Genomic DNA, 11,849 nt, shown 5'->3' with positions numbered 1-11,849 from the left:
TATCATAGCAATATTTTACTAGAAATAGTGCTAAAGGGGACACATTTCACGGAGCGACACGGCTGAGCCCAGAATTAAAAATTAATCTGACAGCAAAAAGCTGGTTAGGCTACAATGTATCCCTAAAATTCTCCTTTTGTATCTTCGTGATTTATATATTTTCTATTGGTCAGTGATTACACACTTCAACCATATATTCTAAAAACTGCTGATCTTGTGACTGATGAAATTTGACCAACATATACTGTTAGTGGAGTTGGCTCACTTTGTGTTTTTCCACACCCAAAAAGCCCAGTTTCCATTAGGGTTCCCATCAACTGTACTGTATCTAGTATAATTCACAGCACAATTTTTCTAAAAGGTTTCTCTATCTGTATTGATTGGAGTAACTGTTGCCACTATACACTGCATGTGGTGGCAAATATGACAATTTGTCCAAAATTGCATTTTTCCTAACTATACAAACCTGAGGTCCTTTTACAATAGGAAGGTTCCTAGCGGCAGCTGGATAGGTCGTAAGCTTTCGAACAAGGGGTTCGGTAGTTAACTGCTTGTCCGACAGGCGGGCGCCGCGTGACTGGGAGGTAAACAATCACTTTTGCTTTAGGCCCAAGCAAAAACTGCAGAGTGAGGGGTGGCATTGAGGGGTGGGACTATGTGTAAAAGGACCTCAGGTTTGTATAGTTAGGAAAAATGCAATTTTGGACAAATTGCCATTTGTTCCGACACGGAATACAAACCTTCGGTCCTTTTACAATAGGAAGACTCACTTCTTGGTGGGAGGAATCTGAGTCTTTTGTGAACAGACTGGTGTTCGCCCAGCTCTGGAATGCCTCCCTGGTCGTAAGAGCGAGGGAGGGATCCAAGCCTCTGTCCGATTGATCGGGGTGTGCACCGCAGGATCAATGGCCAGACCTCTGGACCAAGTACTAAGAGAGAGGCAAGCGTATCTCCTTCGTACCAGCAAGGCCAAGCAAGAACAATAGTTCCTGTTTGCAAGAGGCAACATAAAGTTATGGTTTTGTCTCTTGTTGGCAATCCACTCCCCCCCCCCCCCTTGTAGGAGGAAGTGGTGGATATTCGCTCCCATCCCTAGTGAAAGGGATAGGATGGGGCTCTGTCGAGTAGCTCACCTGCATCTCGTCCTTATCCAGCAAGGTGACGACCGTATCCCTCTACCCACAGGTAGAGGGGGAGAAAAAGATAGAAGAGGAGCCAGTCACTCTCTCACTCACTTATCTATTCTTACAGTCACACCAGGACTCGATGCTGTTCAGCCTGCAAGGGTCTGGGTTAGCTTACCCCACCGTGTTGTTTTGCAGCCAGCCCCCACGGGTCCCCCCAAGGAAAACGATCCAAGGACCTGTGGGCAATATCCCAAAGGTAGAAGGAGGTGCCAGTGGTCTGGTTGTACCAGACCCCTGCCTTCAGTACCTGCGCCACGGAGGTATATATCTGCCAGGTAAGTATGTAAAAAACTTTATTGTATCATAACAATATCATATTTATTTATTTTATTTTTTTTAGGTTTTGGAGCCCCCTTATCTCCTGCAATCGTAGGGTATTAAAAGTTTTTGAGTAAGGGAAATCACAAAATGAGTGACATACATTTTAAAATAAGTTAATCTTGGGTGTGCTTACATATGTGTAGTGGATAATTACATTTTAAATAGTAATGTGAATACATTACTTTAGAATCTTATAAGTCAAGTAATCAGGTCAGGAAGTCATGGAGGAAAGTCTGCCCAAAATAAGTCCAGTAATCAGGTCAGGAAGTCATGGAGGAAAGTCTGCCCAAAAACCTCAGTCCAGGATGTGGTGAGCGGTGAAGCTTAGCCAAGCACAAATAGAAACACACAACAACAACCTACATTCATGGGAACATACTTCGGCTCTCACGAGATCTTGAAACGATGATGTGTCTTAACCTAGCCCTCTTACGCCGAAGGAGTATGATGAAAATTGTCTCCCGTATGCCGGGGGGATCTCGGAGTGAGCGCTGAAGCGGAAAAAATATTTTTTTCAAAAAATCACAGTGCGCTTAGTTTTCAAGATTAAGAGTTCATTTTTGGCTCCTTTTTTTGTTATTGCCTGAAGTTTAGTATGCAACCATCAAAAATGAAAAAATATCATTATCATGTATAAATAATGCTATATATGATAGTGCAAAAACAAAATTTCATATATAATTGTATTCAAATCATTTTGGTATATAACACATTGTAAAACGATCAAAGCAACACAGAGAAAATATTATCAAAAAATGATGCATGAATTCGTAACGTGCGGACGTAAATTTTTTTTTTTTTTTTTTTGTTTTTTTTTTTTTTTAAATTTACCATAAATCTAAATATTGTTCTAGAGACTTGCAATTTGTTTCAAAATGAAAATAAATGATTGAATATTACTATACTGTAAGAGTTTTAGCTTAAAATTGCAGTTTTCGACCATTTCGGACGAGTTAAAGTTAACTGAATGTCGAAATTTTTTATATATTTTTTTATATGCAAATATTTCGAAAATGAGAAAAGCTACAACCTTCAATTATTTTTTGTTGTATTTTACATGAAATTGTGCACATTTTTATATATAAAACTCTATGAAACGCCTAATATGAAATGGAGCAAATATTACGAGAATGCGACGTACGCATTTCGGAGATTTGCGGCGGAGAATCCGCGCGCGGAGGGAAGGAAAGTTTTTTTTTTTAAATTCACCATAAATCTAAAAATTGTGCTAGAAAATTCGAATTTGCTTCAAAATGAAGATAAATGACTGAATATTACTAGACTGTAAGAGTTTTAGCTTACAATTGCGTTTTTCGACTATTACGGTAGAGTCAAAGTTGACCGAACGTGGTTTTTTTTTATTTATCGTGATTTATATGCAAATGTTTCGAAAATGAGAAAAGCTACAACCTTCAATCATTTATTTGTTCTATTCTACATGAAATTGCGCATATTTTCATATATAAAACTTTATGTAACAGCTAATTTAAAATGGTGCAAACATTACGACAATCGCACAAAAAAATTTCTGATTTTTTTCGGAATAGTTACCGCGCGGACATAAGGAAAAGGTTTTTTTTTCATAAATTCACCATAAATCGAAATATTGTGCTAGAGACTTCCAATTTGTTGCAAAATGAAGGCAAATGATTGAATATTACTAGAATATAAGTGTTTTAGTTTACAATTGCGTTTTTCGACCATTTTGGTAGAGTCAAAGTTGACCGAAGGTTGAAATTTTGGCACTTATCGTTATTTATATGAAAATATTTCAAAACTGATAAAAGCTACAACCAGGGGTTGTTCTTAGTTATATTGTGCATGAAATTGCGCACATTTCCATATATAAAACTTTATGTAATGGCTAATTTAAAATGGTGCAAACATTACGACAATCGCACAAAAAAATTTATTGGTAGAGTTACTGCGCGGACGTAAGGAAAAAGTTTTTTCATAAATTCACTATAAATCGAAATATTGTGCTAGAGACTTCCAATTTGTTGCAAAATGAAGGTAAATGATTGAATATTACTAGAATATAAGAGTTTTAGCTTAAAATTGCGTTTTTTGACCATTTCAGTAGAGTCAAAGTTGACCAAAGGTTGAAATTTTGGCACTTATCGTTATTTGTATGAAAATATTTCAAAACTGATAAAAGCTACAATCATGAGTATTTTTTGTTGTATTCTACATGAAATTGCGCACATTTTCATATATAACACTCCATGTAACGGCTAATTTAAAAAGGTGCAAAAATTATGTCAAAGTGACGAAATAATTTTCTGAGATGTGTCACTGATACTTTTTAGTGCGATAAGAAAGAAATTCGCGCTTGCGTGCCTGGGTAACAATTGTAAACAAAACAATGCCTTGATCCGTGAGCTCCCAGTACCCCCAAGGCGCGTGATTCAAAAGTTTTCGCCTGGTAGGCCTATAAGTATTTTTCCGCAAATTAAAAAAAAAAATTTCTATGTCGACGTACGATACGTCCAATTAGCACCCGACAGACAATTTATCTCGATGTATAATACGTCCAATCGGCTTAAGAGGGCTAGATAAGTATGTTTGGTCATATACCTGTATCTTTTGATTAGGTTTGCTCGCCTATGATTTGTAAATGAATTGTAACTCAGACTTCCTCTCTAGCTCTTGTCTCATACACACATTCAAAAGCACTTCTCTGCAAGCTATCAAAAGATGTAATCTTTTGAAAAATACAGTATATTTTGCTACTCTGTTTCCACGACTTACCCTCTACACACGCAAGAGTGTGAATATCGAGTTCAGAGAATATCTTCACAGTCCAATGGAGGAAGAAAGAGGTATTCGGTTGTAAACAAGGCTACCACTAATATATGTATGTAGTTTATACTGTGACTATCACATGAATATCTGTTCATTATCAGAGTAATTTTACTGCCTTGTTAATTGCATTTGGAGGATTAGAAAAGCAGGTACAGTAGTCACATCATGTAATTATAGTGTTTCCAAATCAAATTTTCTCAATCAATTTGCATATTTAGTATTTGGAAGCACTACAGACCTAAAAAATGATAAAATAATCGTTGCCAGATACTCTTCATCATATTGAAACTTTTTGTAACATTATTCTCTGGATAATGATGTAAACATTGCATTTTTTCTTAAATGTGGCACAGATTTTGAGCTTCCCTTGGGGCATGTAGCGGTCAAATTCGAATTTAGGTAAATGACAAGTATATGGGAACAAAATATCTCTATTAACTAAAATAATACAAGATTGTGTAGTACAAAGCAGGCAGTGCATGAAGTGGAACTACTTTTATTTGCATAAAAGGGCAAAAAATCATATATTGCTAATGCAGGGAGAAAATTATTTGGCTAATATTCATGTGCAGAATTTCTCCAAGTACGAACACACATACGTATATGTATAGTAGTGTATATATATATATATATATATATATATATATTATATATATATATATATATATATATATTATATATATATATATATATATATATATATATATATATATATATATATATATATATATATATATATATATATATATATATATATATATATATATATATATATATATATATATATATATATATATATATATATGCATCTATATATATAAATAAATATCCATATATATATATATATATATATATATATATATATATATATATATATATATATGCATATATATATATATATATATATATATATATATGTATATATATATATACTTATATATAAATAAATAAATAAAATATATATATGTGTATATATATATATATATATATATATATATATATAATATATATTATATATAATATATATATATATACACATATATATATATTATATCTATATATATTATTATATCATATATATATATATGTATATTATATATATTATATATATATATATATATATATTATATTATATTATATCTATATATATATATATATATATATAATATATATATATATATATATATATATATATATATATATATATCTATATATATCTATATATAATCTATATACTATATATATATATATATATATATATATATATATATATATATATATATATATATATATATAATCTATATATATATATCTATCATATATCGGGGGATACCAGGGGGGTCTCCGAGTTACGACGTAGATCCGTTCTACGATGCATCGTAACACGATTTCAGCGTAAGTCGGAACATTGAAAATACACATGATTTAATGTAAATACCTATTCAATAACAACGAGAGAACAATTCCTTACCTTTATTAGTTTGATTGGCTTGCACACTGGAGAGGAAGCTGCGGTGCTGGAGAGACTGGGGGAGGTTAGTGAAGAGAAAAAGAACCTCCAGAAGTTGCTGGAGATGCTGAGGCAGATGATTCTTGAGGTGAGGCAGAAACATACTAGTACTGGAGATGCTGAGCAGGTGATTCTTGAGGTGAGGCAGAACATACTACTGGAGATGTTGGGGCAGGTGAGTCTTTAGGTGAGGCAAAGAACCTACAGAAGGTGCTGGACGATACTGGGGCAGGTTGAGTCTGGGTTGATCGCAGAACATTCAGAAGGTGCTGGATTAGCAGAGGCAGCTGAGGTAGAGGGTACAGGATCTCCTGCAGGCCTCTTCTACCTTCTTAAAATACCTGCTCCAGGTTAGTCTGAACAGAGAGCGACCTCTTTTCATCCAAGATCCTCCTTGTAACACTGCATCAAATCCATGACGCCTCTGGAAACCCTAGTGAACCTGTCCAAGTTGGGATCCTGAGCCTCAAAAGTTGACAACGCTTGCTGCAACTCTGCAAAACCTCTTATCAAGTCATGCCTTGTGAAAGCCTTAGGCTCTGGGGTGGGTGCTTCTTCTTCTTCCTCTATTATCTGCTTCTCCAGTTGTATCAGGTCCTCAGCAGATAACTCCTCGCCATGAGACTCCAGCAGCTCTGTAACATCATCAACCTCCATCTCCAAATTGATTTCCTTACTCAGGGCAACAACGTTCTTGACAACTAGCTGAACTGTGTCCTCAAACCCATGGAAATCATTCACAAATTGAGACAAATTTTCTTCCAGACACCATTCATGTTTGTTTGCTTAACCTCCTCCCAGGAATTAGCAATGTTCTTTACAGCATCAAGGATGTTGTAGGATTTCCAAAAGTCCTTCAGAGTCAAGTCCTTCTTGGTTTCAGTTGCCTGTAAAGCCATAGCAATTGTCCTTCGTAGGTAGTAGGCCTTGAACGAAGCAATCACTCCTTGGTCCATAGGCTGTAAAAGGGCCGTGGTATTAGGTGGAAGGTAAACCACCTTGACATTAGGGTTGAAGTCTCCCAGCTGGGCAGGGTGTCCAGGGGCATTGTCCAGCACTAGCAACACCTTAAAGGGGATACCCTTGGAGGCGCAATACGCTCCACACTTGGAACAAAATGGTTTACGAACCAGTCCTCAAACACTGCAAGTGTCACCCATGCCTTCTTGTTGGACTTCCAAATTACTGGTAGTTGACCCTTCCAAATGCCTTGAGTGCCCTTGGATTTTCAGCCTGATACACCAACAAGGGCTTCAGTTTGAAGTCGCCAGCAGCATTACCCCCAAGAAGTAAAGTTAGCCTCTCCTTGCTGGCTTTATGACCGGGTGCTGACTTCTCCTCCTTGGCGATGTAAGTGCGGTTAGGCATACGTTTCCAAAACAAACCTGTCTCGTCTACGTTAAACACTTGCTGAGCAGAATAACCCCCCTCCTTAATTATCTCAGGACAACGCTTTAGGAATTCACTCGCTGCTTTCTCATCCCCACTAGCAGCTTCACCTTGTAATAAGGTTATGGTAATTGGCCCGAGCCTTAAACTGCATAAACCAACCCCTACTAGCCACAAACTCTTCACTTTCACTTCCCTCCCCCTTTTCTTTTTCAATTTTTTCAACGCTTCAAACAATCTTTTCGCCTTCTCCTGAATCACCATAAGGCTGACTGGGATACGCCGTTGATTTTGGTCTTCCAACCAAAGCACCAATAACCTTTCCATTTCAATTATTAGACCACTACGCTGCTTAGTTATCACTGTCGCTTTCATAGGAGCAGATCCTTTCACATGTTCAACGATGCGCTCTTTATCTTTGATAATGGTAGCAACGGTCGAACGGCTAAGGCCAAGCGAGCGGCCAATGTTTGTTGGCGTTTCTCCCTTCTCGGATCGCTTTATAATGTCCACTTTAATTTCCATGGTGATGGCCTTTGCTTTTCTTCGATTGCACTACCATTCAGAAGAGTCCGCCCTTGCGCTTGGGAGCCATAACAAAGAGCAAAAAGTTACAAAAACGATACAACACGAGGGAGAGAGAGGCAGTGTAAACAACCAAAATGGCGTATGGGCGAGGACTGAGCGTAGCGAAGCGACGCCGTCCTCTCCCCCACAAAGCGTATTCTTCCGCCGTGCGCCTGGAACTAGTTCGCGTTTGTTTACGTTGCTTACGACGCTAAAACCGCGTAAGACGGAACGACGCAAAATATTATTTTTTATATTTTTATGGGGCGCGTTCGTAACCACGAAAGAAAACATCGTAAGTCGAGACCAGCGTAACCCGAGGACTTCTGTATATATATCTGTATATATATCTTATAATATTAATATATATATATTATATTATATATAATATATATATTATATATATATAGGTAATTATATATATATATAATAATTATAATATAATATATATAGATATATATATATATATATATATATATATTAACTATATATATATATATATATATATCAAATATATATATATATATATATATATATATATATATATATATATATATATATATACACATACACAGTGGTACCTTGAGGTACGAAAGGCTTCAACTTACGAAAAAATCGAGATACGAAAGCAAATACGAAAAATTTTAAGGCTCTACATATGAAAATTGCTCAAGATACGAAAGGTTGTTGCTGTAAAGTCCGAGAGTCGCCCGGACCACCGATAACAATTTTGAAACTCGCGCGCCGCAACTGAGTAGACTCGCCACCATCCTCCTGCTCTCTTCCATTGGTTTTCCATGATGCTAGTCCAACCGCCTGATGGAATCCTTCTCTCCTAATGGTCAGCATCCCTCCCATCATGCATCTACATAGCGGCATGCTTCTACAGCCACTGCACGGCATCCTCTGTATTGTACGCACGCGGTTTTCGTTCATTCTAACGATTTCGTTTATTAACGTAAATTCGTTAGTGATTTCGTTGCAGTATACTTTATCGTGTTGTGTGAGAACTTTACTACATACGTATACGTACCACATAACATAATTACGTAGTCATAGGTCCCAAGAAACTTGAAATTCACGGAAAGAAGAGGATGCTCTCTTTGGAAACGAAGATGGAGATTATCAAAAAGTATGAAGCTGGTATACGATTGGGTGTGATCGCCAAGGAATACAGCCAAAATCCGTCGACAATAGGCACCATCTTAAGCAGAAGGATGCCATCAAAGCAGGTACACCTTCCAAAAGCGTCACTATTTTGTCCAGCAAGAGGACCCGCGTGCACAATGAAATGGAAAGGCTTCTTCTTGTCTGGATAAAAGACAAAGAAATCGCTGGCGATATGATAATGGAGACGGCAACCTCCCACAAAGCCAGCGCTATTTTCGGCGATTTGATTGCCCAGGCCGAAGACGAAGGAGGAGAAGGGACATCAACGCCAACCCCAGACTTCAAGGCTTCGCATGGGTGGTTCGAGAAATTCTGTAAACGGACTGGCATCCATTCGTGGTGTGGCATGGGGGGGAGGCGGCCAGCTCGGACACTAAAGCGGCCTAAGCCTTTTCAAACTTACGTTCGACGAGATGTGATCAAGGAAGGCTACAGTTCTCAGCAAGTCTTCAACTGTGATGAGAAAAAAAATGCCTCGTCGGACGTACATCACCGAGGAAGAGAAGAAGCTACCCGGGCATAAGCCTATGAAAGACAGGCTTACACTCGCACTTTGTTCGAACGCCAGTGGGGATTGCAAGGTGAAACCCCTACTTGTCTATCATTCTGAGACTCCTCGAGCCTTCAAAGCCCACAAAATGCTTAAGGAGAAGCTTCCAGTGATGTGGAGGGCTAATGCGAAAGCCTGGGTAACGAGGCTTTTGTTCACCGAGTGGGTAAATCTGTGTTTCAGCCCGACAGTGAAGAAATTCTTGGAAGAGAAGCGCCTCCCTCTGAAATGCCTGCTTGTGTTGGACAATGCCCCTGCTCACCCTCCTGGCCTCGAGGAAGATATCCTAGCAGAGTATTCCTTCATCAAGGTTCTTTATCTTCCGCCTAACACCACCCCTCTCCTCCAGCCCATGGACCAGCAAGTGATATCGAACTTCAAGAAGCTGTATACGAAACCTCTTTTCAAGAGATGTTTCGACACCACCGATACCACAAACCTCACCTTGCGTGAATTTTGGAAGGAGCATTTCGATATTGTGATATGCATCCGACTCACCGACCAAGCTTGGCAGGAGGTTTCGAGGCGAACCTTGAATTCCTCGTGGAGGAAACTCTGCCTGATGCCGTATCCGCCCAAGACTTCGAGGGATTCGATGTGGGCGAAGCTGGTGCTGCAGATTCAGAAACAGTTGACTATCCTGAAACTGTTTTGCAACCAGATCTTGACGAGATCGTTGCATTAGGCAAGTCCATGGGGCTGGTCGTCGACGAGGACAACATCAATGACCTTCTCGAGGAGCACCAAGAGGAGCTTACGACGGATGACCTGAATGAGTTAGAGGCCATGCAACATAACGTCGTTCAAGAGGAGTTCTCTAGCAGCGGCGAGGAGGAGGACGAGGACTATGACAACGGCAGAAATTAAGGATGCTCTAGCTGCTTTTCATAAGGTGCAATCATTCATAGAAAAGAGACACCCCGAAAAGGCTTACACAGGTCGTATGCTTGCACAGTTTGATGACGTTTGCCCGAGTCGTTTCAGGAACATTGTTAAAAGTAGGCAGAAGCAATCTTCCTTGGATAGTTATTTTTTAAAGAGGCCTTTAGTTGGAGTAGTAAGCAAAAAGGAAGAACCAAGTGATACTACTAAAGAACAGAAAGTTGAAAGTGGTGAAGAAGTTGAAAGTAAAAAAAAATGTAAAAATAAAAAAAAAGACAAAAAAAAAATTAAATTTTAGTTTTTTGTGAAGTTGAGTGTTACAGTTTTGTTAATGTGTTTCGTAAAGTTTAGTTTATGTATGTTTTCCTTACATTTTTTAATGTGTTTCGTAAAGTTAAGTGTACGTACGTATCTGCCGTTTGTCCTCCTCTGTCACCACTTTCAGAGATAGCCTCACTCTAAAGGTAAGCTTCCACATTTTACTACATACGTATGTATGTACGTACAGTATTTCTTGTATACCATACCCACTAATACACTTAATTTACAGGTATATTACCAGTACGTATTAAGTTAGGTATTGAATGTTCCAAATTGTTGTAGTATTTCATTGTTTATAGGTCAATTTAGCTTTATTATGAAATTTACTGGGGTGTTTTTGGAGGGCTTGGAACGGATTAGCCATTTTACATGTAAAATGCGGTCCAAGATACAAAAAGCTCATGATACGAAGGCCGCCTCATATATATATATATATATATATATTATATATATATATATATATATATATATATATATATATATATATATTCATTGAATAGAATGGCTTTTTCACTGTTAACCAGCTTTTTTGAAATTGCTTCATATTTTCTAATTATTTTCTTTACTTCATTGTTCAGGTTACTAATGGACACATAATGGGGTTCTTCCATTTACTCCAGAATTTTTACACGCGACAGCTGTTTCGTCAACCTATACGTATTGACGTTATCAAGCGTACTGATACAAATATGTTGTTGTTGTTTAAGATTAAGCTGGCTTGGTGCCAGCACAGGCTCTTAATATGAGCCTACATGCGTTTTTGTGACGTTATGAGGACGGAAAGGTAGTACAATTGCCAGATACCTAGTTTAAGTATTTACAAAAGACTATAGTGAAACATAAAATAAGACAAATAAATATGTTAACAACAGAAATTATATAAAAAGTTGAAAGTAAGTTATTATATACACATTATACATAAATATATATTAATTACATATATGTTTAATTTACTGAAAGTCGGTGTGCGCGTCCTGTCCGCGTGTGGGGGTTTTGTTCCACGCGGGTGAAGGGCTGCCTCCCTACAACGAGGGCAAGGATCGGTCTGCCTCACGTTGGATGTTAAGGCTGGGACGTTGCATGGCGATGCTGACTGCTTCTGATACCAAATAACGATTGTAGTTGCCTTCCTTGTGTATTATTTTGG

The 11,849-nt window shown here is 37.7% G+C and overlaps 1 protein-coding gene across 1 annotated transcript in view; it reads left to right on the top strand.

The window, feature by feature from the left end:
• The first annotated feature begins 1,346 nt into the window (after nt 1-1,346).
• The window catches only part of LOC135217042 (leukocyte elastase inhibitor A-like), a 125,771-nt gene continuing 115,268 nt past the window's right edge, over nt 1,347-11,849 (top strand). Inside the window, exon 1 of the mRNA XM_064252648.1 lies at nt 1,347-1,462. The gene's annotated coding sequence lies outside the window, so the exon portion shown is untranslated. The remainder of the gene's footprint in view (nt 1,463-11,849) is intronic.

The sequence above is a fragment of the Macrobrachium nipponense genome, chromosome 7, assembly GCF_015104395.2.
Source record: "Macrobrachium nipponense isolate FS-2020 chromosome 7, ASM1510439v2, whole genome shotgun sequence".
Taxonomy (NCBI): Eukaryota; Metazoa; Arthropoda; class Malacostraca; order Decapoda; family Palaemonidae; genus Macrobrachium; species Macrobrachium nipponense.
The sequence above is the reverse complement of the archived record's forward strand: the minus strand, read 5'-3'. Positions and strand labels throughout refer to the sequence as shown.